Source organism: Tamandua tetradactyla, chromosome 1 (genome assembly GCF_023851605.1).
Source record: "Tamandua tetradactyla isolate mTamTet1 chromosome 1, mTamTet1.pri, whole genome shotgun sequence".
Lineage (NCBI taxonomy): Eukaryota > Metazoa > Chordata > Mammalia > Pilosa > Myrmecophagidae > Tamandua > Tamandua tetradactyla.
This window is the reverse complement of record NC_135327.1, coordinates 53,347,806-53,374,797: the sequence shown is the minus strand read 5'-3', so window position 1 is coordinate 53,374,797 and position 26,992 is coordinate 53,347,806. Positions and strand designations below refer to the sequence as shown.

Here is a 26,992-nt window from a genome sequence, read left to right as displayed (position 1 = left end):
AAATAACTTGCTGTTAATTAAATCTAAAAAACTTACTCTCTGCTCCTTTTCTTTTACAGTAATAAAATCTTCCCTTGCGCTGCTCGCAGGAATGAAACATCATATGAACAAACATCAGGACCTTCCTCACTTTGAAAGACAAGATCAAAAGCCCAAATAGTCAACAAAAAGAAGGGCCTACGAGATAACAAGACACACTACCCAAACAGCTTTTCCTCTTCTATTTTTTTCTTTTCTGCTTTCTTATGGATCCTGGCCATTTCCGTCCTTATCTGTCTGGGGTTATAAAAGCCCATATCATCCTTCTCACTCCACACTGGTCTTGTAATGATTTTTTTTTCCTCCCGTTCCTTGTTGATGCATCTTCAACAAAGTCACCTTCTCACCACAAAAGCAGAGAGACTTGTTTCTCTGTTTGATGCAGGATCAGGCAGGCCTAACTATTAAAGACCGTATTTTACGATGTAACAGAACCAATGAGGAAACCATTTTTGCCTTCCTGGCGCTAACATTTAAAAAACACATAGCATATAATACTTTGATCTTGAAGTGGGTAATCCACTAGGTTTGCCTCAGTATGTATCTGTAAGAATTTTTTTTTTCAAAAGTAATGTTTAAAAGAGGCTTCTACAAACACAGTGGCCTACATCAGGACCAGCAGAAGACAGGCGTAAAAGAACTGGACACACATGCTAAGCTCACGTGTAACTTTCAGTTGATCACCAGAGCCAAGACTAGCTATCACAATAGGACCTCCAAAAATCTCAAGACAGGGGCAGTGACACCCTTGATATAACACTCCCGAAAAACACTCCTCGTGCTCCTGAGGGCGAGTTGCTGCACACCGTAGACCCTCCATTCATGCTGGGAGAAGGGCTCTCCCCGAAGCACCTGACACACGTGTCTGCTCTAGGAGTCCTAGCGTTACCGGACACAAGGGGGCGTGGCTAAGGAGAAACAGTTCCTATGAGTGTCAGGGAATTTTTCCTTTTTACGCATCAGTATCTCACCTTAACGAAGGGCCTCAGGCCAGTAGGTCTTTGCAAGATGTATTCTCCCCGTTGGCACGAAAAGCCTAGCTCAGCCCTCTTCGGACATCCAGACCATCCCACTGCCTGGAGGTGGGAGTGGGTCCCGCAGGTTGTTGGAAAGTTTGCGTGGAAGACAATTTCCACATGAAGTCACCACTAAACCAGTGCTTAACTCCTGTCTCTGGTCTTCTTTTCTGTACTGCGGTCCAGAAATATTTCTTTAAAAGCCAGAAAATCCATAAACGGGAGGAGTATGTCCAACATGCACCACTCATTTCCTCTCTGTGGCGCTGCAATGTTTATGTGAAGGCCGCCATGTTAAATCCAGGAAGCTGCTCTAGTAGCTTGCCTCAGTATACTTTCCTACCAAGGAAAAATATGCGTTAAAAATGGGCGTATAAGTAAGTTAATTCTCTTCTAAGTCTTCAAACTCCTGGAAGTACTTGTCCATGAAATTTCTCTGTAATAACTGAACACGTCATCCATGATAATGTCCTTTAAATATCCAACCTCAGACATGGGCAGTGCAAAGCTCTCTGCCTCTAAGGCACCCATCGCCTCCACCGCAAGATCCACCTCACCGGACAACCGAACAGACTGCCTGCTCCGCCTCCGCTAAGCCTCAAGCCGCGTGGAGGCCGCGTCGCGTCATCGCCCAGAGGACGCCGCGTCATCGCCCAGAGGAGGCCACGCCACGGGCCCTGGATGCCCGGCTGTAAGAGTCTGCGCCTGTGCAGATGGTCTGCGCCTCAGGCGGTCAAGCCCAGGCCGGGCCCGAGCCCCACCATGCTGCTGTGCGCCCACGGCCTCACTGCAGGTACTGTCGAGCTTTTTCGTTTAATTGTATGCCTTCATACGTGGTGGTTTCAGCTAGGGATGGGGCAGAATATCTAAGTTGTAAAGAGAGCTTGTTCTCTTGTCACTTGTGGCTGATGGTGATTGGGAGGGATAAGAAACCCCGAAGCAGAGTGAGATCTGAAGAGATTCCCATACCACAGAGGTTTTGGCTGCCATTGGGAGAAGCACTCAGACTTTGTGGTAGTTATCGATCTTCGTGAGTTAACCTTCTTAGTTAGCTCCATTCACTTCTAATGGTGGCATGAATCCTAACACATTCCCTATGGGGTTTCCCTGGAATACGTTCTTGGTAGTTTTCTGAAATAAATACTCTAGGAATGAATGTTTAGAACAAATCAGGGACGAGGATTCCATGAAAGGATTTTAAGGGAAGTTAGAAATATTTAGAAATAGACTGCCATCTTTTGAGACCAATACCAGGTTGATTTACTAATATGATTATTTTCGTGCTACTGAGTTCTAGCCGTTTATAAACCCCAAACTGGGTAGTTGGTTCAATCCAGGAGTTACTGCATCCCTCTGTCACCCATGGAGGCGCCTTGAGATGGTTTCGGCATCTCATCAATAACCCTCCATTTAACCTAAAGGCAGATTTTTATTTAGTGTGTTAGTTATTTTTCACTTCGTGTTCCATAATTTTTCAAAGAAACAGGAAGCCTAGTCAAGCAATAATTCTCAAGATCGAGAACAGGAAGTCACAAGATGCTTCATTGGTTAAGGCATCTTAGAGACAAAATTCTAGAGATGCCAACCCAAGGATTCTTTGACGAGTTTTTCAAGAAATGTGATTTGCAAACTTTCAGTCTTCAATAAGCAACAAAATTATGTAGCCCACAAGTTTGTGTAATAAATTAATATTTTAAATAATTTGTTTCTAGTAAATGGTTGAGTAAAATGATGCAGAAATATCCTATCACCAAAAATGATTATAAAGTACTCTTATGGCTTCATAGCATTCTGATTATTACTAATATGCACTCAGTTCTCAAATTAGTTGCTTGAAAACCAATTAATGTGAACTTCAAATTCATGTCGTTTTTCTTTGTTTTTTAAAATCCCACCTACTCTTTTATGTGTATGTTATTTTTCACAATAAAAAATTTCTGTGCTTAAGAGTTGATCTATCTATTCTACTGAATCTTCTCTAACTCTTTCTACCCATAGTAATTTCTTTTCTTTAGACTCTTAGAATGCTTTCTATTTCACTCTGCTTAAGATGTACTCAAATATAGTATTCCTCATTATTGCAAGTCATCCCACCAGAGAAGTAATAGATCAAGGATCTTGAGGAACAAGTCTCCTTTTCACAAGGAACAACCCTGGGCAAAACATGTATTTTTTGGTTGATTTCTGGCCAAATTGTCAAAATTTGACTTGAGAATTTGAAATCAAAATAGAAAATACCTTTTTCAAGTGACAAATTGATAAAAAATGATGACGTCTCAATAATACTATATCAATCCCATAGATACAAAGTTTAGATAAATTGTGTATTGTGCCCTGTGATTAAGTCATGAATTGGCTTCTAATAATTAGACTCCTACTAAAAACAACTTCTATTCTAAAAGTTCATATATGCATTATTAAGAACTATTTTTTTTTCTTTGAAAAAGATAATAGAAAGTGAAGTTAGTTTTTCTGATCAACCCTTAGAACACTTCATTAGACTCTATGAGTATGTTACATTTGCTTGCCCAGCATCCTATAAGACAGTGACACCCTTTGAGGAACGTGTCCCCAACCCTCAGCCTACTTCCAGGAATAGGATTTGGCTGGATCCCTCCAGTCACAGTGATTGATTCCTGAATGGAAACATGATTCATTTTGAATAATTAGAAAAGTTGACAATATGGAAGATGTAAAGCTCGTTGCCATCTGGCAAAAACATTGGAAGGGACTGCATGGAAATGAAGCCAAGATAGAAGAAAGAGAGATGAGAGATTGAAAGACACTGTGTCCTAAAATATATAATCCCCAGGATCTAGCAATACTTGAAGTCAGTGCCAAAGTTTGGCCGTCTTCTCCTTAAGGCAGATTGGGTTTGGTTTCTATCATTTGCAATTGATCATGTCCAAAGTAATAAAGATCATATAGATATGAAACACAAACATTTTGTTTAAATGAGTTGACTGTGCTATTGTTGTGGTTAAACATAACTAAAAGAAAATTGGTTAAGGGTGGCTCTTGGGGTTATTAACCTCCTAGCACTTGCCATCTGCCACTTGTAGGCTAAGCATGTCCTTGAAGCCAGAGACAGCCTTCAGGCAGAAAGACATAGGTTTTTACAGGAAAACAAAAACTTTGGCACATGTGAGAACTGTTTACAAACTCAAGGAGCCCTGTCGTCCAGGATTATGGGGTGAAAGACATCAACCATTTCTTCTCTCTCTAGTAGTATTTTAAATAAAGTGAACTCAGCAAGAAATATTTCTGTTGCTATCAGATATTTCTACTTGAAGACTTAGCAGAGAGAGGAGGAAATAATAGAAAAATGTGTGTGAAAATTTTGAAGAAAATTTCTATATTATTCATTTCTTTTAGAAAGTAATGAGAGTAGACTCTGAGATGTTCTTTGCACCAAGCTGCTTCTGTAGACCACTTCATTTTCTTTTAGTGTTAAAAATATTCTTATTAAGAAATAGTTCAAATATACAAAAAATACAAAGACATATATAATGATTATTCAGGTAATGATTATATCACCCAGATTTAACATTTGGAGACATTTTCCCCCAAAAGAAACCTGATAATGTTATGCATAGGATTTTAGAGTTTAAGTAAGAAAATGATATATTTAAAAAATAAATTAAGAAAGATAGCTATGGCGACTGTATACAGGATGGGAACAAAGATAAAGAGAAGATTCCCAGGGTGAAGGTAGTTATGGCAAAAAAGACATAATGAGACTATGAGAATATGAAGGATAGTTTGTGACCTGCAGTAACACTTTATCACTTCTTTCTTCTTTTCTCCTACTTGATGGAGAGCTAGAAGGTCATTTGTGAGCTCCCCTCACACACTCAGAATGTGAGGATGAAAGTCATAATTAGGAATGAGGGAAAGATGAAAGGGGCTGAGACATTGGTGACATCATGGAACTGCCGCACCAGCCCTGGACTTTCTGTAAGAAAATTAAACCCTGATTTGATTTTGCTATGGCTATTGGACATTTGTTCTATGCAGCCAAATGCAATCTCTAACTATTACAACATGTAAGATTGTTTTTCCAGAAGTCTTGTTTCCAAAATCGAGGAAATAATTATGGCAAGATCCAGACAAAACAAGTGGGAACATAATGCAGAATTATATTAGGCAGTGAAGAGTGTTGTTGAATACAATCAAGTTGTAAAGGTAATTAGCAGAAATCTGGGGATAAACAGTTGATTTGGGGTGACAATGAAAGGTGTCCAAATTGTGAGGGGGAGAAATACAATCTGAAGGGAATGTGCCTAGGCCTTGGGAGGCCACAGTGTTGTAGTTAAAGGAAATTAACCAGAAGAGAGGAAAGAGTGTGATCACCTGTGACTCGTTGATTCCTTCTGAAATGTTTAATTCCTAAGGTCCTCTGTCCTGGCTGGAATTTCTGACCAATAAATAACTGTGTCATAGTCCCAATATTTTAACTCAACAACCTCATAGATGGTAAAATTATGTCCTTTAATTATTTGAGTACATGCCTCTACAATCACCTGGAAGATTTACAATTATGTAACAAGATTATGAAATAAATCAGACCCTTCATATTAAGACTTTTTTGTTAAGTTTGTTATAAAGAGTTTGCAATTTTGATAGTATCTGGCAGATTAACTTGTTTGATTTCAACTTGAACAACTGATGTTACAATTATGATTTTAAAATTTGAAGGTGTAATAAAATGTAGTTGTTTGTAAATAATAATGGAATGCTTAAAAGAACCTAATTCACCATACTTGTGAATTTGAAATTAAATATATTTGAGAACTGACTATAGTTTAAAATGCTTAAGGGTATTAAAAATGGCACTGACCATTATGGGCAATTTAATATGATAAACTTTAGTTAATTGAATATTTACAAATTAACAAGTGCAAGTGATTGAATTGTTCACAAAAATGCTTTATGGATAAAAAATGTCTCAAAAGTTGAACTTAACATTTTAAAAATAACAAAGCTTTTAAATTCATAGCAATAGTTAATGGAATATATTTAGAAATCATATAATTATAAGAAACCCTTTTCACACAGTAGGCTTCTTCTAGACTTAAAATAACTCCCATCTGCATTTTTCAGTGGAGATACAGAGATAGAGCATAAGTCTTAGAATAGGGTTCAGGAGAGTAGTCTTATTTTATTTCATACTATTTTATTTTTATAGGATGGGGACAATATAAACATTGGTTAATGGAAAAAGGAAAAGAAAAATATGGGAAAGAAAAAGAAATGGGAGATACACACACACACACAAACACACAGAGCCTGTTTTCTTCCCTATATGATAAAAATAACAAACATTTTGAAGGAAGAGTCACCACATCAGCAAAAAAATTTTGTAGAAGTGTTGCCGTCTCTCTAACAGGAGATGGCAACTTAAACTATAAGTTTAATTTTTATGGCTGTAGTTTCTTGAGAAAAGAACAGTTTATGTGACCTTATATCAAAAGCTATAAATAGCTGCTGAAAACCAATTTAAGATAGTTTTGATGCTGTAAGATTTTGCAGTACCTCAGGCTGATCTTTCTGAGAGTCATTTCTGATACAATTCTAGAGGTACAGACACATTAGGAAAGATGTTTTATAAATCAAGACTATAACTTCTAATACAAATTAAAAAAACAATCTCTAATATCACTGATGATAATATCACTTATTTAGACTAAGTAAAAAGAACAGTAACAATTATTTCACTGATTTGCTTATTTGGAGGTATTTTTTCTCCACATGTGATATAACTGCTAAAATTTAAAAAGATGTTAAATTAGATGGTCTATATAATCTGTCCACTATCATCTTACCAGATGTTGAGATCATAGCGAAAGACTAATTTTTTTCTTTTCTGCACTTCCTTTTGACTTACATTCTCCATTTCTCAGTCAAATGAAACTGTCTCAAAGAGAGTTAGGATTACTAAACCAAAAGAGCAAAGAGTTGTTTGGACTTCCAGTCTGGGCTTCTAAGCATACAGAGAAGGCTCTGGGGGAATTAAGTACAGAAGATAGTGTGGGAGAGGCAGCTGAATTAGTCCTAACCTCCCTCCTCTAAACCCCACACCGTGAAGATCACCGGAGTTGATGGACAGTCACACATGACCTTAGAAGGATGGTGCTCAAATCCTGGCATGGATTAGAACTGCTTGGACAACTGGTTAAAACACCGACAGCTCAGGGACCCAAGAATTTGCACTTCTAACTCATTCCCAACCAGCTGACAATGCTGGTCTGAAGAACACCTTGAGAACTAGTTTCTTAGGAGACCAGAGGCAAGAAGAGCATTTGGTATACCTGGCTAGCTCTTCAAATTCATGGAGAAATGCAAAGGCATGCAGATTACCCCTCAGCTAATCAAGTAAGAATTTACAGCATCTGATCTGAGAAGATACTCTCCAGGTTCCTGGAGGTGAGGGCCCCATCAAAGTTGTCAACTGCTGGCCTTTGATTTTTTCAGCAAAAGTTCCTGGCCCTGTTCTGAAATTTTACTGAATCCCATACAAACAGTTTCTTGGACTCCACTGACTTTTGAGGGTTTAGATTAGTTGTAAATACCTGAGAACAGAAGGTGGGGCCCTGGACCAAATGTGGCAAATTCTTTCTAATTAGACCCCAAGGCTACTTCTGTCTTTTTAGATGACATGATTGTATAACATTTATAAACTTCCAATTTCATTCTCTGTTCCCATGCATTTTACTTACAGTTTCTCCCCGTGCTTTTATGAGACCCCTTTAGCTAAACCATCTAACAGTCCTTTGAGTTTAGGTATTTAACAGTGATTACTTCCAATAACAAATGCCACTGCTTCCCATGAACATATTTCTAAATGTCTTTGTATCCTACTGCATCTTCTTTTTCAAAGACTGTATTAGCACAGAGAAGATGCCCCTCAATATTTTTTAAGTCTACAGTGTCCAAAACTGTCTTTTGATTTTTATCCAAACATCCTTACCAGTCTTGATCTCCAGGGAAGGCACAAACAGCTCAGTCCTGCTCCGCAGATGGGAAAGAACAACCTATGCCAGGGAAATCTCCAAGCTGAGCCATATGGAGCCAAATGTAAACACACAATCTATGTTTAACAACATCTCCTTTCAATTACACAAATGACTTGGGTCTGGATGTAACATATGGAGATCAGGCACTGAACAAATCCTGATGGCCTATTTTGCAGTTATCGTCCTGGATAAAGACCGGGCAGGAAAACAGTCCTTGAGGAGGCTGTATTATGTCAAAGCTTAGCCCTCCCCTTAACATGGGCCCATGCCATACAACTTACATCAAAGAGAGAGCCTGGTCCTGCAAAGAATCTGGAAGAAAGAGAGCGAAATTATTTCTATTTGAAAATGGGTAATTTTTTTCTTGCACAGGTATAGTCAGGCTGTCTGGAAATGAAACAGTGTGTCTTAGTTTCCTAGCACTGCTATAACAAAGTGTTACAAATCCAGTGACTTAAAACAACAGAAATGTATTGTTTTAACGTTCTAGAAATTATTAGGCCCAAATCAAGTGCCAGCAGAGCCCTGCCCTATTTGAAACCTGTGAAGAAGAATCCTTCCTTGCCTGTTCAAGCTTCTGATGTTCATGGGCAATCTTGGTTTATAGATACATAACTCTAATCTCTGCCTCATCCATCTTTACATAGCCTTCTCCCTTGTGTTTATCTGTGCCTCTTCTCCCCTTCTGAACAAGATACTGTCATGTTGTATAAGGACAGACCTTACTCCAGGATGTACTTATTTTAACATAACTAATTCCATCTGCCATTACCCTATTTCCAAATAATATCATATTCACAGATATTGGGGTTGGGGTGTCAATATATCTTTTCTATGGATGCAATTCAATCCTTAACAGCAGGTGAGATAAAGCCTAAAACTTCACACCTCTTTTGAGGCTACTGGCATTAAAATGACCATATTATCTCATCAGACCATATAGATATCAATGAATAATACAGCATATAATTTTGAAATAACTCTTTCTTGAGGAAGTACATATAGGATTCCTATTTGGAACAATGGAAGTGTTTTGATAATAGCTGTTGGTTTTGTTAGTGCAATATCAAGAATATAATTAACAGCACTGAAATATATATCTAAATGTGGTTAAAAGGAGAAATGTTATGTTGTATAAATGGTAACAGAATTAAAATTTTGAAAAAAAATCCATGGAATTGCAACAACAGTAACAAAAAAGGAGTCTTCCACATGGTAAATGTCAACCATCTCCACATATATATATTTTGCATGTTTATGTGTCTGCTTCATAGAAAAGGATTCTTCTAGGCATTATTGAGATGTAACAGCTCAACCAATAAAACAATAATCATATTATTACTGTCATGAACTCTGTGAGTTAGGAATTTGTCAAAAGCACAGGGGGATTTATTGCATCTGTGCTTTGTGATATCTGAGGCCTCAGCTATGAATCTTCAAAGCTTCAAGTGACTTGCAAGCTTGGGGCTTGAATCACCTAAAGGCTTACAGATTCACCTTCTTGTTGCTAAAGCTAGCAGTGGGCTGGGATCTCATCTGGGGTTGTCAGCTGGAACCCCTACCAGGTATGCTTCATGCATGGCTTGAGCTTTCTCAGAGCATGGTGGTGTGTTCCAAGAACAGGAGTCCAAAAGGAGCCAGGTAGAAGCTGTATCATCTTTTATGACCTAACCTTTCTGCAGACATATAACCTCCTATGACCTTGTTTTGGCCAAAGTTGCAAGTGTAAAGTTGGAATGTAAATAGCGTTACTAATACTTAAACTCCCATTTTACTTAGAAAACTGTATACAAAGCAAAAACAAAAAGCAAATGAGGCAGGCTGAGCAAAGATCCCTTGTAGTAGTAGTAGTATGACTGCTTCTACAGGAAAGGAGGAACTGTGACACAACTCATGCTGGCACCAGCAAATCTGTTTATTTTCACCAGGTAGTCCCATTCCTATACAAGCATTCTGCCTGGGCAGCTTTTGCAGATGTATGGTACCCAAGGATGCCCTGCCCTAGACAACTCACATAGTTCATGTTCCCCTTGACTCTTCTTCCCTATTCCCCCATACCCTTTCTTTGTTCTAAGCAGGTGTATGAACTGTTTGCCTGCCACTTTGCTTTGAACAGTAACTTTCTTTTAGTTCTGCTCCCATGTGTGCCACTTAGCTCAATAAACTTATTCTGCACTTGCTTTTCAGAGTCTGTTTTCAGCTTACACAAGCCACCCATATTCCAGGAGAGGAACCATAGATCCCATCTCCCGATGGGAGGAGTGTCAAAGTCATATTGTACAAAATGTGTGTAAGATTGGATCCTTACTTTTGAAGATTAAATTGCTTTGGGACACACAATTACGATTTCAGATGTGCAAGGGTAGTTCAGTGGTAGAATTCTTACCTGTCATGTGGGAGACAAGGGTGCAATTCCCAGTCCATGCACTTCCCATAAAAGAAACAAAGAAGCAAAACAAATTTTAACAAAAACAAACAAATAAAAAATTCAACAAATGGTGCTGCAATAATGGGACATTCAAATGGAAAAATAATGAAATATGACCCCGCCATACAGCATACAAAAAAAAGATTTCACAAGATACATGCTGGGTGTTTGAGGGTATATATTAATGGAAGAAGATAACAGCCTATTTCAAGTAGAAGCAAAAGGGATGTTGATTCAATTCTAGACATCAAAAATGGAAAACCTTCATTCTTTTTCTGGAACTATGGCCCATTCAATTTTCCTTGGACTAACTGGAAATGCATGAGTAGGAGGCAAAGATATGAGGTTGAAAATTGCTTTGACTGACTACTGCTATAGTTGGAGGGGGTCTCTTTTATGACCAAAGAAGTTATAAAACTAGAGATGGGTCCATTCTTGCTCAAGCCTAAACTATTATCCAACATGCCTGTATATTTTATAGAAACTGGGCAAATTGTCCATAAGAAATTGCCCACTGTTTTGATGACCCTGAGCCAGTTAATGACTCTTTTCAATATAAAAAGTATTTCTTAAAGTCCCAAAGTTCTAAAGACTATGATCCTTCCTGAAGAATAGGTTTGGGGCTTATTTGCATCTGTTTGTCTCTTTCCCCAGCTCTGCTAATGATTCTAAGGCTCATCACCTTTCTGTAAACTTTATTAAAGTCAATGTGTAAGAGGGTGCTATCTTCTTTCAGCAGCCTTAGAGATAAGACAGTGGGTTGATTGAGATAGCTACCTGCATCAGGCCCTGAATGAACCTATTTTTCTGTTGTTTTTTGGAATGTACTACGTAAACTGCCTCAAAAGTTTTTTTTCAGAAATTTTTCCCAATATTGCAATTTTCTTCCAAGCTTATTAGAGGGAAAAAGAAACCCTTAGTGGATTGTTCATTTTTAAAAAAGAAGCAAAAACCAATGCATGGGTCCTTTACACACACACACACACACACAATAGCATGAGGTGAATAGCACCTTTCTCTGTGATGGGATTCAAATCACTTGAAATAGAGGCTGTTCAGTGAGGAATACTGATTTCTCTCTTGCTTGGCAACACAAACACCAGGAGGATATAGACATGAGATTTTATGATGACTGCTTTCTTTCCCTTTTAATGAAGAGTCAGCTTTTTGATTGGAATACTAAAGACATAGCTACTTTTACCATCCAGAGCAGAGATTCTCAAATTTAGGGTGCATGAGAATCACCAGAAAGCTTCTTAAAACACAGATTGTTACTGGGAACTTTCAGAACCACCACTCTACATCCTTACCATTCAAACTGAACCCCACGGACCAGCAGCATCAGAACCCCTGGGAGCTTGTTAGAAACACTAAGTCTCAGGCTCCAACCTAGACTTGGAGACTTATGATCTGTAAGATCCCCAGGTGATATGTATGCATATTAAGTTTGAGAAGGGCTGGTCTAGAATGGTAGTTTATAACCATTTTCCATTATTGCTCTTTACAAGGGTAATCATTCCACTTGTCATATCTAATGTCATAAATAATTTCCAGGCAATTTCAACTTCACTCCACTAATAGAAACAAAGCTTGAATGATATCATTATAAAGATAACTACTCTAATTTACACAATTACTTGCTATAATATTAGCAATAAATGACCTAGTGCAAGGTTATATATAATTATACTAACACTAATGCAAGGCCTTATTACCAGGCGGTTATATGGAAACTCTGTATTTTCTGCATGAATTTTCTATAAACCTACAACTTCTAGGGACTAGTAGCAGAAGAGGAAGTGCTTTGGGACAATTGGATCACTGTCCCAATTCTGCTATTTTTCTCCAAGAGAAAATTAGGTGAATAGTTCTGTGAATCAAGTTTTTGTACCAATATTTCTCACTATTTAGGTCTATATGAATCATCTGAGAATCTTGTTAAAAGACAAATTCAGATTGATTAAGTCTGGGGTGGTGCTAGAGATTCTACATTACTAACAAGCTTTATGTGATGCCAATGCTACTGGTCCATGGATTTCTCTTTGAGTACAAAGCTCTATACCAGCAATAGACAACTAGAAACAATAGTGGAAAAATACCACTCACAGTAACAACAAAACTCCAGTATATCTGGAGTAAGTCTAACAAAGTATTTACAACTCTTACAGAGACACATTTAAATTCTTATATAAGTATTATAAATTTGAGTAAATGGAGAACAAAATCATTTTTACATATGGGATAATGAGAAAACGCTGTTTTTCTTCATAAGGCCTTTTAAATTTTCTACCCAATAACTTGGATTACAGATAAGGATTGAAAAATATTCTAATTGGTTCTTTCTTTGGTACTCAGTATTAAAATGAAACAAAGAAATAGAAAATATTCTGGGGGAAGAGTCACCAGGAAAAATGTGAGTCATCATTTTCAACATCATTTTTAATTTAGAATATAATAATTTTATTTAAAATGATGCATCAGCAATCAGTTGATGTCTTAAGATCACATACCTGGTGGTTAGCTATATGGAGAAATATTTGGACTGTGGTCCAAAGTTAACGAATATTTGTGAACATCTTTGAAGGGTTCTCCTTCCTCTACTCAGGACCCTGTCCCCATCTGACATTGAAAACTGTAAAGATTGATTCTGCAGGTATAGAAAGGGGAATCAGTTTAAAGTATCCTTAGTAAAAACATGGAAAGCCAAGGGGAAGAGGGTAATTTGAGAGGAAAGAAGGACCAGGTCCTGTGAAGGACTTCTGTGGGTTTCTGAAAGGACATTGGAATTGGGCTGGAGACAGGAAGCACGGGTCAGAATTTTGGCTTTGCTTCTGGTAAGCTGTGTGATATTGAGAAATACTCACTGCACTCCTCTGAGGCCATGAGTTTTACATAAATAGAATGGGTTAATAACATCCCTCTTATAAGGATGTTGGAAATATTAAATCAGATAATATGGAAAAAATGCCTCTTAAAATCCTTGTGTAAAAACTAGGTGCTCACTAAGTATTCATTATTGTTAACATAGGTTATCTTTTCTCTTTTTCTCACTTGGCTAGAATTTAATGCATTGAGTTAAAGCATGAAACTCAAATAAAGACTGTTAATATTAGGCTCAGTGTTTTGGCAAAAGTTATTTGACTAAGTTAAATCAAACTTATCTTTAATTTGAAGAATTTGGGTGTCTTTGATGACAATGAATTTAGAGCTTGCTTATTTTCCCAGAGACTGCTAAGAAATCAGTAACTGTCACATTCCTTATACTTAGACCCTTTTTACTTTACACTCATTGACCTCACATAAGTCAAATGACTCACCATAAATGAATATCCCATTAACTTGGAGGGATGAAGCCCTTGTCATATATTTTCTTTAAGTTCTTGCCCTCAGTTTATTACAAACATAAAGCTCAGTAAATCACCTGCACCCTAGTAATTGTGATGACAATAAGTCTTTAGAATGGCACTATATAATTTACAATGCAGTCAGTCATCTATACTTTTTGATCAATAAATGCAAAGTCTTTGGAGCTATCGTGTGAAGTACTGGGGAGAGTAAGAGAGACACTGAAACAGTGGCACAATCTTTGCTTCCAAGAAGTTTTGGTAAGGATTTCTGCCCCTGCTGTTATCCTGAAGCTGCCCTTTCAACTGACCTAGTTTCTCTCCATTGCATTTGCTCTATTTTACTCACCCCAGTTGCATGGATTCTCTCCTCCAAGGGTTCCCACCCCTGTGCCCTCTTCCAACTCACTATCCATCTGTGGATTTGTGTGTATGACTTAATCATCTTTGCTCTGGATGTAAATGATGGTGTTTCCCAGATCATCAAAGACATTTTTTGTGGCCGGTATTCCAAATGCTGGTCAAATTAAGATTTATCTATTCATGTTTTAAATCCATAAAAGATTCAAGTTGATGGTTGAAAAGGAAACAGTTACTAATGTGTTGACTAGGGCTTCTGTACCTCAGACTCCTCAAATAGGGATGCAAATAATATTACTTACCTCATTGCTTGTAATAATGTGTACAAATGATCACTATTATTGTTTTGTATACAATAATACTATTAGTTTATTATCGTGTATTATAACAGACCAGACTCAGCAGTGTCAGAGACAGAATAGGTTAGCTGCAGAGTTCAGGCTCACAATGGGTAAAGAAGAAAAATCATTGAGTAGGGTGAGCTCCAAAAGCAGAAGGCGTTCCGAATTCCTGAAGGTCACTGGGACAGAGTATTAGAAATACAAATAGAGTGAGTTTTTCCACCATTTTATTGGCATAGGGACTTACATTTCTGTCCTTTAACAATGAATCACACTGCTGTGCACATCCAGCCTTTCAAATACTAATATAGAATTTGTGATTTACTAAGCTTATCCATGCGTGGAAGATTTCCACTGACAATCTTGTTTCCATAAAAACATCAGGGATATATCTTTTATAGCACATTTCTAGCTTCTATTAATAATTTTATGTTTCCTGGACTATAACCTCTGAAAAAAAAATATTGGGCTCAATATCAGCTGTCAAGTGATTGCACTATGTTCTATCAGATAATAGATATTGTGGACATAGATATGTGAATTCCTAAGGGAAAGCTGAGGTGTTGCATAATAATATTAAGTGGATGAGACACCTTAAGGAAAAATCATTGAAAATTATTTTAATATCAAAAATTAGGTTATAACATGAAATGTCATCTTTATGTGTCCTGTTTTCTTCATCTAAAATCAGTATGGTAGTGATACTAAACACGAAGATATATGAAGGACTTTCCTCTAACAATTGTATCAAAATCTATCCAAAATAGCAGATCATCCATCTGGGATAGTAGGCATGAAAAGAGAGTTATTTTCTGACACTAGTACAAAGAGTTAATAATAGAGTGGTAGGTGGGGAAAAATACCTATTGCAAGCTATGAACTCCAGTTAAAAATAATAGCTTAAAATTAACTTTTCAATAGTACCTGGTTTGTCACATCAATATTAGGGGTCAATAATAGGGGACTATAAGGAATATAGGGTGTTTTGGGTTTCCTTTTTTGTGTGTATCTGATAATTTTATTTTTGGAGTAATGAAAATGGTCTAAAAGTGAGTGTGATGATGATTGTACAACTATGTGATAATACTGTGAGATGCTGATTGAATAATTTGGATGGAATATATGATAAATGAATATATTTCAATAAAATATGCCAAAAATGAAATTTAATTTCTCTGCTGGCATATTGGGCACTCCTGTTATTGCCCAATGGGCTCATGAACAAAGTGGTCATGGCAGTAGGGATAGAGGTTATACATGAAGTCAGCAACATGAACTTCCACTCACCAAGGCTGATCTGGCAACAGACACTGCTTAAGTGTCCAGTCTACCAGCAGCTGAGACCCACATTCAGCCTCTGATATGGTACATTCCTCGAGGTGATCAGCCCACTACGTGTACTTACAGAATGCCTTACCACCATCATGGTATTCTACTCAACATTGCTTCTGATCAAGGAACCTAGATCAGAGCAATTGAAGTGCAGAAAATGGGCAAGTGCTCATGGAATTCTCTGGTCTTAGCATGTTCCCCAACATCCTGAAGCAGCTGTATTGATAGAACAGTGGAGTGGCCTTTTGAAGATGCAATTTTGGTATCAATTGGGTGGCAATACTTTGCAGGGCAAGGGCAGTGTTCTCCATGAAGCTGTATATGCCCTGAACCAATGTCCACTCTGGTGCTGTTTTTCCCATAGTCGGAATTCATGGATCCAGCCATCAAGGGGTGGAAATGGGCATGGCACCACTCACTATTACTCCTAGTGATCCACTGGGACATTTTTGCTTCCTTTCCCTGCAATCACTAGCTCTGCTGGTTTATAGCTCTTAGTTCTGGAAGGAGGAGTGCTTCTACCAGGAGACACAACAATGATGCCATTGAATTGGAAGTTAAGACTGCCACCCAGCCACTTTGGGCTTCTCATACCTCTGAATGAACAGGCAAAGAATGGGATTATTATTTTGACTGAGGTATCAAGGGGAAAGAGGACTACAACTACAAAGGGAGGTAAAGAAGAGCTTGCCTGGAATGCAACGTGTATTGATGCCAAGTTGACAGGAGGTGTACTGTGATGGTTAGGTTCATGTGTCAACTTGGCAGATGATTCTGCCCAGTTGTTTGGTCAAGCAAGCACTGGTTTATGGTGTTGCTGTGAGGGCATTTCATGGACTTAAATAGTCAGCATGTTGACTGCATCTATGTGCAGGTGGCTAAGGGGAGTGTCTTCCGCAATGAGTGATGCTTAATCTAATTAGTTGAAGGCTTTAAAAGAGACATCAGAAGAGAGAATCCCTCTCTCCACTTCTGCCAGCCAGCCTCTCCTGGTCATCGAAGACCTTCATCAGAGTTGGAGAGTTGCCAACTCGCAACCTGCTCCATGGAATTTGGATTCATGCATCCCTACAGTTGTGTGAGACACTTTTATAAAATCTCATATTTACTCTTCTGTTGGTTCTGTTTCCCTTTAGAAACCTGACTACTAGGAACAGGTAAAAAAAAAAAAAGTGGCCCCATGCAAACCTGAAGAATACTACAGTAGAGAATCTGTTCCAATGACATCTCAGGTCCCAGGACAGGATAGCAGCAAAACCAAAGTCATGGAACATGTTTCTTATTTCTGGTACCACACAGGAAGACTATACTTGTAAATGAGCTATCTAACTTGAAGGCAAGCATATATTTACTTTTCCATTTGCTTCTTTCTCTTTTAAGTTTCTTGAATGTCAGCCTTTTAAAAATTTCATCTTAGTGTTATTAATCTGGATTTTAGGGGTAAAAATCAGATCTTTTGGAAAAATCTACCTGTTAAATATTCACTATACCAAGAGAGTACCATACTTGGAGTCAAGCATTATATAAAAGTTGTTAATTCTCATGGAAATGTCATTTCAGAATTATTTAGGGGACAATATAAAGAGGTCTGAATAGCAAATAGCTTTGCATTTGAAAAAACTTGAACCCAGCATGACTCCATAGGCAAACCCTTACGTTATCTAAAACACTTACCATACATGTAGGAAGTCAGGGTAGAGGATGTGGTTATAAGAAAAATAGGCAGAAAATATGGGCAGATTAGTGGAATCCCATTCCTTTTCTAAGGAAGACTTTGAAATTGCATATCATGCAGCTGTTGTGTCAACAGTAATATTTATATATGACCAACAGTAAAGGCAAACTACAGTAATAATACAGAAAACTGATCAGCATCCCAAATTATAAAATTAATTATCTTATTGCAGTTTTAATAACTGTTGACTTTTCTAACTCAGAACTCAACAGATTACTAGATCAAGGGATTTCTTCAGCTGAAATATAGATATAAATTTTTTTCACATTTCTGCGTGATATTTATTGAAGAAGTAGGAATGCAGAGAAAATAATTGTAAAAAATAAATTTTACAATTTCTATCTATCTTCATGTTTCAATTATTCCCATGATGAACAGGGTTAGAAGAGCAAATGACAGGTTGCTGTAGAGCCAATTAAAGCCTGAGGAAAACAGTTCCAAGCTAATTTATTCTATCTACACTTGAACTTGATATTTGGGAAAATCAACTGTGAAGAAGCCAGTTAGTCCATTGGGAAGCTATTGAGATTTACCTCCTTTTATGAGCCATGTGCTCTAGGGAAATACCACTATTTTCTTCCTCACCCCATGAAACTGAAATACATAAAGAAAAACAGGAGCGTTTCCTCAGAGACCCTTGCATGAAAGTCCAATTGTACCATCTTGAATGTGTTTTAGGGGTAAAAACCTCCTGAGACATTATCAGTCTTCTGGGAACATACTCAATCCCACAAGGAGATATTTGCCTGACTTTACTCTAGGTTTTTTTTTTTTCTGGAAATATCCTGGTTTTATACTTTGAACAAGTCTGAAAATCTCAGCTAGTGTCATGGGACTCAAATTCACAATATTCTCTAACACTATGGCTACACAAATGTATGTCAAGGAAACATTCTCTCATTTTAATTCCTTTGCTGTAGCCAAAGGGATTTACTTTACATATAGCATCAAAGTGTTCCTCTGCTTTAAAATTACCAAGGGCAAAGGAATTTAAAGTTGGAAAGAACCATTCATTTCAGTTCAGTTTAATTAAACAATTGGTTAATGTGCACTGTCTGTATGCCAGAAAAAAATATTCTAGATGCTGGGCATCTAGGAGTAAACAAATAGACATGCTCTGTCCTGGATTGTACAACATATCAACTTAGATATTATTTTCTTCAACATCCTCAGTTTTAGAGGGAAAACTGGAATTTAGAAAGTTTGACTATCTTTTCTCATTTTGCATTTTCTATCATCAAGTGCTTTTTTATTTTCTTGGTATCATTAAAAAATAATTATCTCAAGAAAGAACAACTAGTAGAAATTAAACTCAACCAGTCAGCAATCCATATATCACTTGGTAAAATGTGCCATCAGACCAGGGTTTATCTCCAGCTCTGCCACTGGTGATGCCTCATATCTTTCCTAGTTTTACCTTTTCTTCTAGCAAATTTGGATTTATATAATTTTTAAGAAGAAATTTTGGTTGTTGTTTTACCAAATGCAGGGAAAATGGGATTGCATTATTTTCAATCTAAAATGAATTGGCATATAAGATATAGTTTATAGTGTCCTACTCTCTCCAAAGAATAAACAAGCAATAATTTAAGTGTCACCGAAAGATTTTCCTGGGAGGCAAAATAAATAAAGTGCTTTGCAACTATTCAATATTTTTATACTTCACAAGAATAATGCATTACAATTAATTACTGCAGTGTACTTTCTAAAAATAGGTTGATGGGATTTTTGTTTAAAGGAAAAAGAGAGGAAAGGCAGTACAATCCACATCTGTGCGCAATCATAAATTTTAGATGAAACTTGATTTCCTGATGTCTGATGATAAAATCCTCTAATAGCCATGTACAAATGGAGGTCTCTGTTGCCCAGTCATACAGGCCATGCGAATATAGGCCTAAAAGTAACTAGGAAAAGTTTGATGGTGTTTATTGCCTCAGCCAAGTTGCTCAGACTAGAATTTCCTTAGACCTTGAAAGAACATAACTATATGCAGTTTTTTTGTAACATGATTATACTGTCAAAAGTGGATTTTTTAATCATGCTTCATAACAATTAGAGATTGGACCTTCACTTGTAGTTGGGGATGACAGAAAAGGAAGAAAATATCTGCCTTCCATTCTAGGAATGGAAAACTGCTCTCTGCCAAGTGACTTCATTCTCCTCCATGAAATGTGAAAGGATGCTCTTTCTTAGTACTATGTGTAATAGATTATTTTCTTTTAGATTGTTCAGCAAATCAAACTTTTCACTACAAACCAATGAGGCAGGTAAGAATTAAATGTCCGTTCTCTTTAAGGATGGGGAACTAAAGGTCAGAGAGATCATTGGACATCTCAAAGTCACTCCAGCAGTTAGCAGTGGCTGTGATTTTGAGCTTTCTACCTTTCCTAGTGCCCATTCCTCTCAAACAGTGAGGTCCTGGACCAGCAGCTTCAGCAGCTCCTGGGAGTTATGGAACTGCTTTGTGGTAGACAGAAACATGGCCACCCAAAGATGTCCACATCCCTATGAATATATTACCTCATGTGGCAACAGAGACTTTGCAGTTTGGATTTAGTTAAGGATCTTGAGATGGGAAGATTATCTTGGGCCCAATGTCATGGGTCTGTGTAAGAGGGATGCAGAAGGATCACAGTGAGAGGAGGAGAGGAGAGATCAGAGAGATGCGAGGGAGGGAGAAACCATGAGCCAAGGAGTGCATGTGTTCTCGAGAAGCTGGAAAAGGAAGCAAACAGATTTCCCCCAGGAGCTCCAGGTACAGTGTATCTCTGCTGACCCATTTTGGACTTCTGACTGCCAGAACAGCAAGATAATGCATTTGCTTGTTTTTAAGCCACTAAGTCAGTTGGCATTTGTTGCGCTGCACTAGGAGACCAATATTCACCCAAAACATTCTAAATTGGAAATTGTGGGTAGAACCCAACATTCTATGTTATAAAAAGATCTCCAGGTAATTCTAATGTATGTAAAGTTTGAGAACCAAGGCTCTGAAGCATTAGTACAAATTTCAAGGTGCCAGTGAAGTTCATACTGCTTTAGCAAAGGTTTGTCAATGGAATTAATACATGGTCAAAAATAAAAATAAAAAGGGTAAAGAGAACTCTGCAGAGGACCAAAGACAGCCAGAAGAAGAGAGGAGGAACCCATTTAGAGAAGCAAATAAAAGAAGAACTCTTGGAGAGTTGGGAGGGGAATGAAATGAAGAAGGACGAGAGGGGTTTTCAAGTGAAGAAAGTCATCTGCATCACCACAGTGGTGAGATATGAGACCACGCCAGGACTCCTCATGTCTACCTAGCTGAGTGACCCTCAAGAGTTACTGTAGGAGGGGCCAAGATGGCGGCTTAGTAATGGGCACGTTTTAGTTCATCCTCCAGAACAACTACTAAATAACCAGAAACAGTACAGAACAGCTCCCAGAGGCATGATAGTGACCAGACACACAGTGTACCCCCGTCTGAACCAGCTGGACCGGCTGCGAGTCTCCAGAACCGTAAGTTCCCCAAGCTGCGGCGGCCAGCACCCCTCCCCCACAGGCGGCTTCCTGGAGGAAAGGAAAGACACTCTAACAGTAGCAGGGACTGAGTCCAACCAAACACCAATTCTGGCATTAATTAACAAATTCTGACTACTAAAAATGGGCTCCCAGTTCAGGCGAACCTGGTCAAGGCGGAGGTCGCTTATTGGGCTAACTGAAAAAGAGGAAAGGGGACAAAACAGGTTTTTGTGGCTGTTTCTACAGAGGCTTGGCTGCCTCTGGATTCAGCGGCGGGATTTCACAGGCTGCAAGTGCCCCAGGCATACGCAGAAACAGGCTGCTTTCAGGGCTGTCTCCCACTTGACCCTTCCCCAGGGGAGGGGTGAAATGCAACTCAGATGGAATCCCTCTCTCAACGAATTCAGACCCCAGGGATTCGCAATTTGAAGCCATTAAAACCAGCCTACAACCTTTCCTCTGTCTCCACCATGCCCCCAGTAGGGAGAGCCTTCAAAAGATAAAGGAGCCACAACATCTTTTGCTAGTGGGACCCACAGACAGACAAGCACCACATAATGGGCAGGATAAGAAAAACAGAGCCCAGAGACTTCACAGGAAAGTCTTTCAACCAGCTGGGTCTCACACTCAGGGAAAACTGATGCAGGTGACTCCTTGCCCCAGAAAGGAGGCCAGTTGAGTCCAGGAAAACCTGGCTGGAGTCTGTAATACCTATGTAGACCCTCCTAAGGGTGGGGAGGGAAAAGGCACCTTACAAGCAGGGCAAGAAACAAGAAAACAAGAACTGAAAAATTACCCTCTGTTAAACAAAACTTAAGCTAGAGGCCCAGAAAAAGCTGAACTGAAGGTCAAAGAACAGGTAGACAACAAACTCATCTAGCAAGAAAACCCTACGTAAGATAAGTGAAAGCAATCTCCAGAATAAATTAATTAAGGTAATTAAATGTCCAGATGCCAGCAAAAAATAACAAACCACACCAGGAAAATTGAAGATATGGCCCAGTCAAAGGAACAAACCAATAGTTCAAATGAGATACAGGAGCTGAAACAACTAATTCTGAATATACGAACAGAAATGGAAAAACCTCATCAAAAACCAAATCAATGAATTGAGGGAGGACATGAAGAAGGCAAGGAATGAACAAAAGAAGAAATGGAAAGTCTGAAAAAACAAATCACAGAACTTGTGGGAATGAAAGATACAGTAGAAGAGTTGAAAAAGCAATGGAAACCTACAATGGTAGATTTCAAGAGACAGAGGTTAGAATTAGTGAACTGGAGGATGGAACATCTGAAATCCAAAAGAAAAAGAAACTATAGGGAAAAGAATGGAAAAATATGAACAGGGGCTCAGGGAATTGAATAATATGAAGCGCACTATTATACGTGTTGTGGGTGTCCTGGAAGGAGAAGAGAAGGAAAAAGGAGGAGAAAAACTAATTGAAGAAATTATCACTGAAAATTTCCCAACTCTTATGAAAGACCTAAAATTACAGATCCAAGAAGTGCAGTGCACCCCAAAGAGAATAGATCCAAATAGGCATTCTCCAAGACACTTACTAGTCAGAATGTCAGAGGTCAAAGAGAAAGAGAGGATCTTGAAAGCAGCAAGAGAAAAGCAACCCATCACATACAAGGGAAACCCAGTAAGACTATGTGTAGATTTCTCAGCAGAAAACATGGAGGCGAGAAGACAGTGGGATGATATATGTAAATTACTAAAAGAGAAAAACTGCCAGCCAAAAATTCTATACCCAGAAAAACTGTCCTTCAAAAATGAGGGAGAAATTCAAACATTTTCAGACAAAAAAATCACTGAGAGAATTTGTGACCAAGAGACCAGGTCTGCAAGAAATACTAAAGGGGGCACTAGAGACAGATATGAAAAGACAGAAGAGAGAGGTGTGGAGAAGAGTATAGAAAGAAGGAAAACTAGATATGACACATAAAATACAAAAGGCAAAATGGTAGAAGAAAGTACTACCTGAACAGTAATAATACTAAATGTTAGTGGATTGAACTTCCTAATCAAAAGACATAGAGTGGCAGAATGTATTAAAAAACAGGATCTTTCTATATGCTGTCTACAGGAAACATATCTTAGACCCAAAGATAAACATAGGTTGAAAGTGAAAGGTTGGGAAAAGATATTCCATGCAAATAACAACCAGAAAAGAACAGGAGTAGCTATACTAATATCCAACAAATTAGACTTCAAATGTAAAACAGTTAAAAGAGACAAAGAAGGATACTATGCGCTAATAAAAGGAACAATTCAACATGAAGACATAAAAGTCATAAATATTTATGCACCGAACCAGAATGCCCCAAAATACGTGAGGAAAACACTGAAAAGGGAAATAGACACATCTACCATAATAGTTGGAGACTTCAATTCCCCACTCTCATCAATGAACAGAACATCTAGACAGAGGATCAATAAAGAAACAGAGAATTTGAATATTACAATAAATGAGCTAGACTTAACAGACATTTATAGGACATTACATCCCACAACAGCAGGATACAACTTTTTCTCAAGTGCTCATGGATCATTCTCAAAGATAGACCATATGCTGGGTCACAAAGCAAGTCTCAACAAATTTAAAAAGATTGAAATCATACACAACGCTTTCTCAGATCATAAAGGAATGAAGTTGGAAATCAATAATAGGCAGAGTGCCAGAAAATTCAAAAATACGTGGAGGCTCCACAACACACTCTTAACCAAGCAGTGGGTCAAGGAAGAAATTACAAGAGAAATCAGTAAATATCTCGAGGCAAATGAAAATGAAAACACAACATATCAAAACTTATGGGATACAGCAAAGGCAGTGCTAAGCGGGAAATTTATTGCCCTAAATGCCTATATCAGAAAAGAAGAAAGGGCAAAAATTTGGGAATTGACTGTCCACTTGGAAGAGCTGGAGAAAGAACAGCAAACTAACCCCAAAGCAAGCAAAAGGAAAGAAATAACAAAGATTATAGCAGAAATAAATGAAATTGAGAACATGAAAACAATAGACAAAATCAATATACCAGAAGTTGGTTCTATGAGAAAATCAATAAGATTGATGGGCCCTTAGCAAGATTGACAACAAAAAAAAGAAGAGAGAGGGCGCAAATAAATAAGATCAGAAATGGAAGTGGAGACATAACCACTGACCTCACAGAAATAGAGGAGGTAATAACAGGATACTATGAACAACTTTATGCTAAAAAATACAACAATGTAGATGAAATGGACAAGTTCCTAGAAAGGCATGAACAACCAACTTTGACTCAAGAAGAAACAGATGACCTCGGCAAGCCAATCACAAGTAAAGAAATTGAATCAGTCATTCAAAAGTTTCCCAAAAAGAAAAGTCCAGGACCAGACAGCTTCACATGTGAATTCTACCAAACAATTCAGAAAGAATTAGTACCAACTCCGCTCAAACTCTTGAAAAAAACTGAAGTGGAGGGAAAGCTACCTAATTCATTCTGTGAGGCCAACATCACCCTCATACCAAAACCAGGCAAAGATATTACAAAAAAAGAAAACTACAGACCAATCTCTCTAATGAATATAGATGCAAAAATCCTCAACAAATTCTAGCAAATCGAATCCAGCAACATATTAAAAGAATTATATATCATGACGAAGTAGGATTCATCCCAGGTATGCAAGGATGGTTCAACAAAAGAAAATCAATTAATGTAATACGCCGTATCAACAAATCAAAGCAGAAAATTCACATGATCATCTCAATTGATGCAGAGAAGGCATTTGACAAGATTCAACATTCTTTTCTGTTGAAAACACTTCAAAGGATAGGAATACAAGGGAACTTCCTTAAAATGGTAAAGGGAATATATGAAAAACCCATAGCTAATATCATTCTCAATGGGGAAAAATTGAAAACTTTCCCCCTAAGATCAGGAACAAGACAAGGATGTCCAATATCACCACTGTTATTCAACATTGTGTTGGAAGTTCTAGCCAGAGCAATTAGGCAAAAAAAAGAAATACAAGGCATCAAAATTGGAGAGGAAGAAGTAAAACTATCACTGTTTGCAAATGATATGATACTATATGTCGAAAACCCTGAAAAATCCACAACAAAACTACTAGAGGTAATAAACGAGTACAGCAAAGTGGCAGGTTACAAGATCAACATTCAAAAATCTGTAGTGTTTCTATACACTATTAAAGAACAAGCTGAGGGGGAAATCAAGAAACAAATTCCATTTACAATTGTAACTAAAAGAATAAAATACTTAGGAATAAATTTAACTAAAGAGACAAAAGACCTATACAAAGAAAACTGCAAGAAACTGTTAAAAGAAATCACAGAAGACCTAAATAGATGGAACGGCATATCGTATTCATGGATTGGAAGACTAAATACAGTTAAGATGTCAATTCTACCTAAATTGATTTACAGATTCAATGCAATACCAATCAAAATCCCAAAACTTACTTTTCAGAAATAGAAAAACCAATAAGCAAATTTATCTGGAAGGGCAGAGTGCCCCAAATTGCTAAAAGTATCTTGAGGGAAAAAAATAAAGCTGGAGGTCTCATGCTGCCTGACTTTAAGGCATATTATGAAGCCACAGTGGTCAAAACAGCGTGGTACTGGCATAAAGATAGATATATTGACCAATGGAATCGAATAGAGTGCTCAGATATAGACCCTCTCATCTATGGACATTTGATCTTTGATAAGGCAGACAAGCCAACTCACCTGGGACACAACAGTCTCTTCAATAAATAGTGCCTAGAGAACTGGATATCTATATGCAAAAGAATGAAAGAGGACCCGTATCTCACAACCTATACAAAAGCTAACTCAAAATGCATCAAAGATCTAAACATTAGGTCTAAGACCATAAAACAGTTAGAGGAAAATGTAGGGAGATATCTTATGAATCTTATAATTGGAGGCGGTTTTATGGACCTTACACCTAAAGCAAGAACACTGAAGAAAGAAAGAAAGAAATGGGAGCTCCTCAAAATTAAACACTTTTGTGCATCAAAGAACTTCATCAAGAAAGTAGAAAGACAGCCTATACAATGGGAGACAATATTTGGAAACGACATATCAGATAAAAGTCTAGTATCCAGAATTTATAAAGAGATTGTTCAACTCAACAACAAAAAGGCAGCCAATCCAATTACAAAATGGGAAAAAGACTTGAACAGACACTTCTCAGAAGAGGAAATACAAATGGCCAAAAGGCACATGAAGAGATGCTCAACGTCCCTGGCCATTAGAGAAATGCAAATCAAAACCACAATGAGATATCATCTCACACCCACCAGAATGGCCATTATCAACAAAACAGAAAATGACAAGTGCTGGAGAGGATGTGGAGAAAGAGGCACACTTATTCACTGTTGGTGGGAATGTCAAATGGTGCAACCACTGTGGAAGGCAGTTTGGCGGTTCCTCAAAAAGCTGAATATAGAATTGCCATATGACCCAGCAATACCATTGCTAGGTATCTACTCAGAGGACCTAAGGGCAAAGACACAGACGGACATTTGCACACCAATGCTTATAGCAGCATTATTTACAATTGCAAAGAGATGGAAACAGCCAAAATGTCCATCAACAGATGAGTGGCTAAACAAACTGTGGTATATACATACGATGGAATATTATGCAGCTCTAAGACAGAATAAACTTATGAAGTATGTAACAACATGGATGGACCTAGAGAACATTATGCTGAGTGAGACTAGCCAAAAGCTAAAGGGCAAATACTGTATGGTCTCACTGATATGAACCAACACTAGTGAATAAACTTGGAATATGTCATTGGTAACAGAGACCATCAGGAGATAGAAATAGGGTAAGATAGTGGGTAATTGGAGCTGAAGGGATACAGACTGTGCAA

General features: G+C 37.9%; 2 long non-coding RNA genes across 2 annotated transcripts in view; one reads left to right on the top strand and one right to left on the bottom strand.

The window, feature by feature from the left end:
• LOC143646676 (uncharacterized) overlaps positions 1 to 1,698 on the bottom strand; it is a 94,529-nt gene extending 92,831 nt beyond the window's left edge. Inside the window, exon 1 of the long non-coding RNA XR_013157576.1 lies at positions 1,011 to 1,698. This is a non-coding gene — a long non-coding RNA (uncharacterized LOC143646676). The remainder of the gene's footprint in view (positions 1 to 1,010) is intronic.
• Positions 1,699 to 1,765: 67 nt separating this feature from the next.
• The window catches only part of LOC143646667 (uncharacterized), a 55,790-nt gene continuing 30,563 nt past the window's right edge, over positions 1,766 to 26,992 (top strand). The window contains exon 1 of the long non-coding RNA XR_013157570.1: positions 1,766 to 1,848. This is a non-coding gene — a long non-coding RNA (uncharacterized LOC143646667). The remainder of the gene's footprint in view (positions 1,849 to 26,992) is intronic.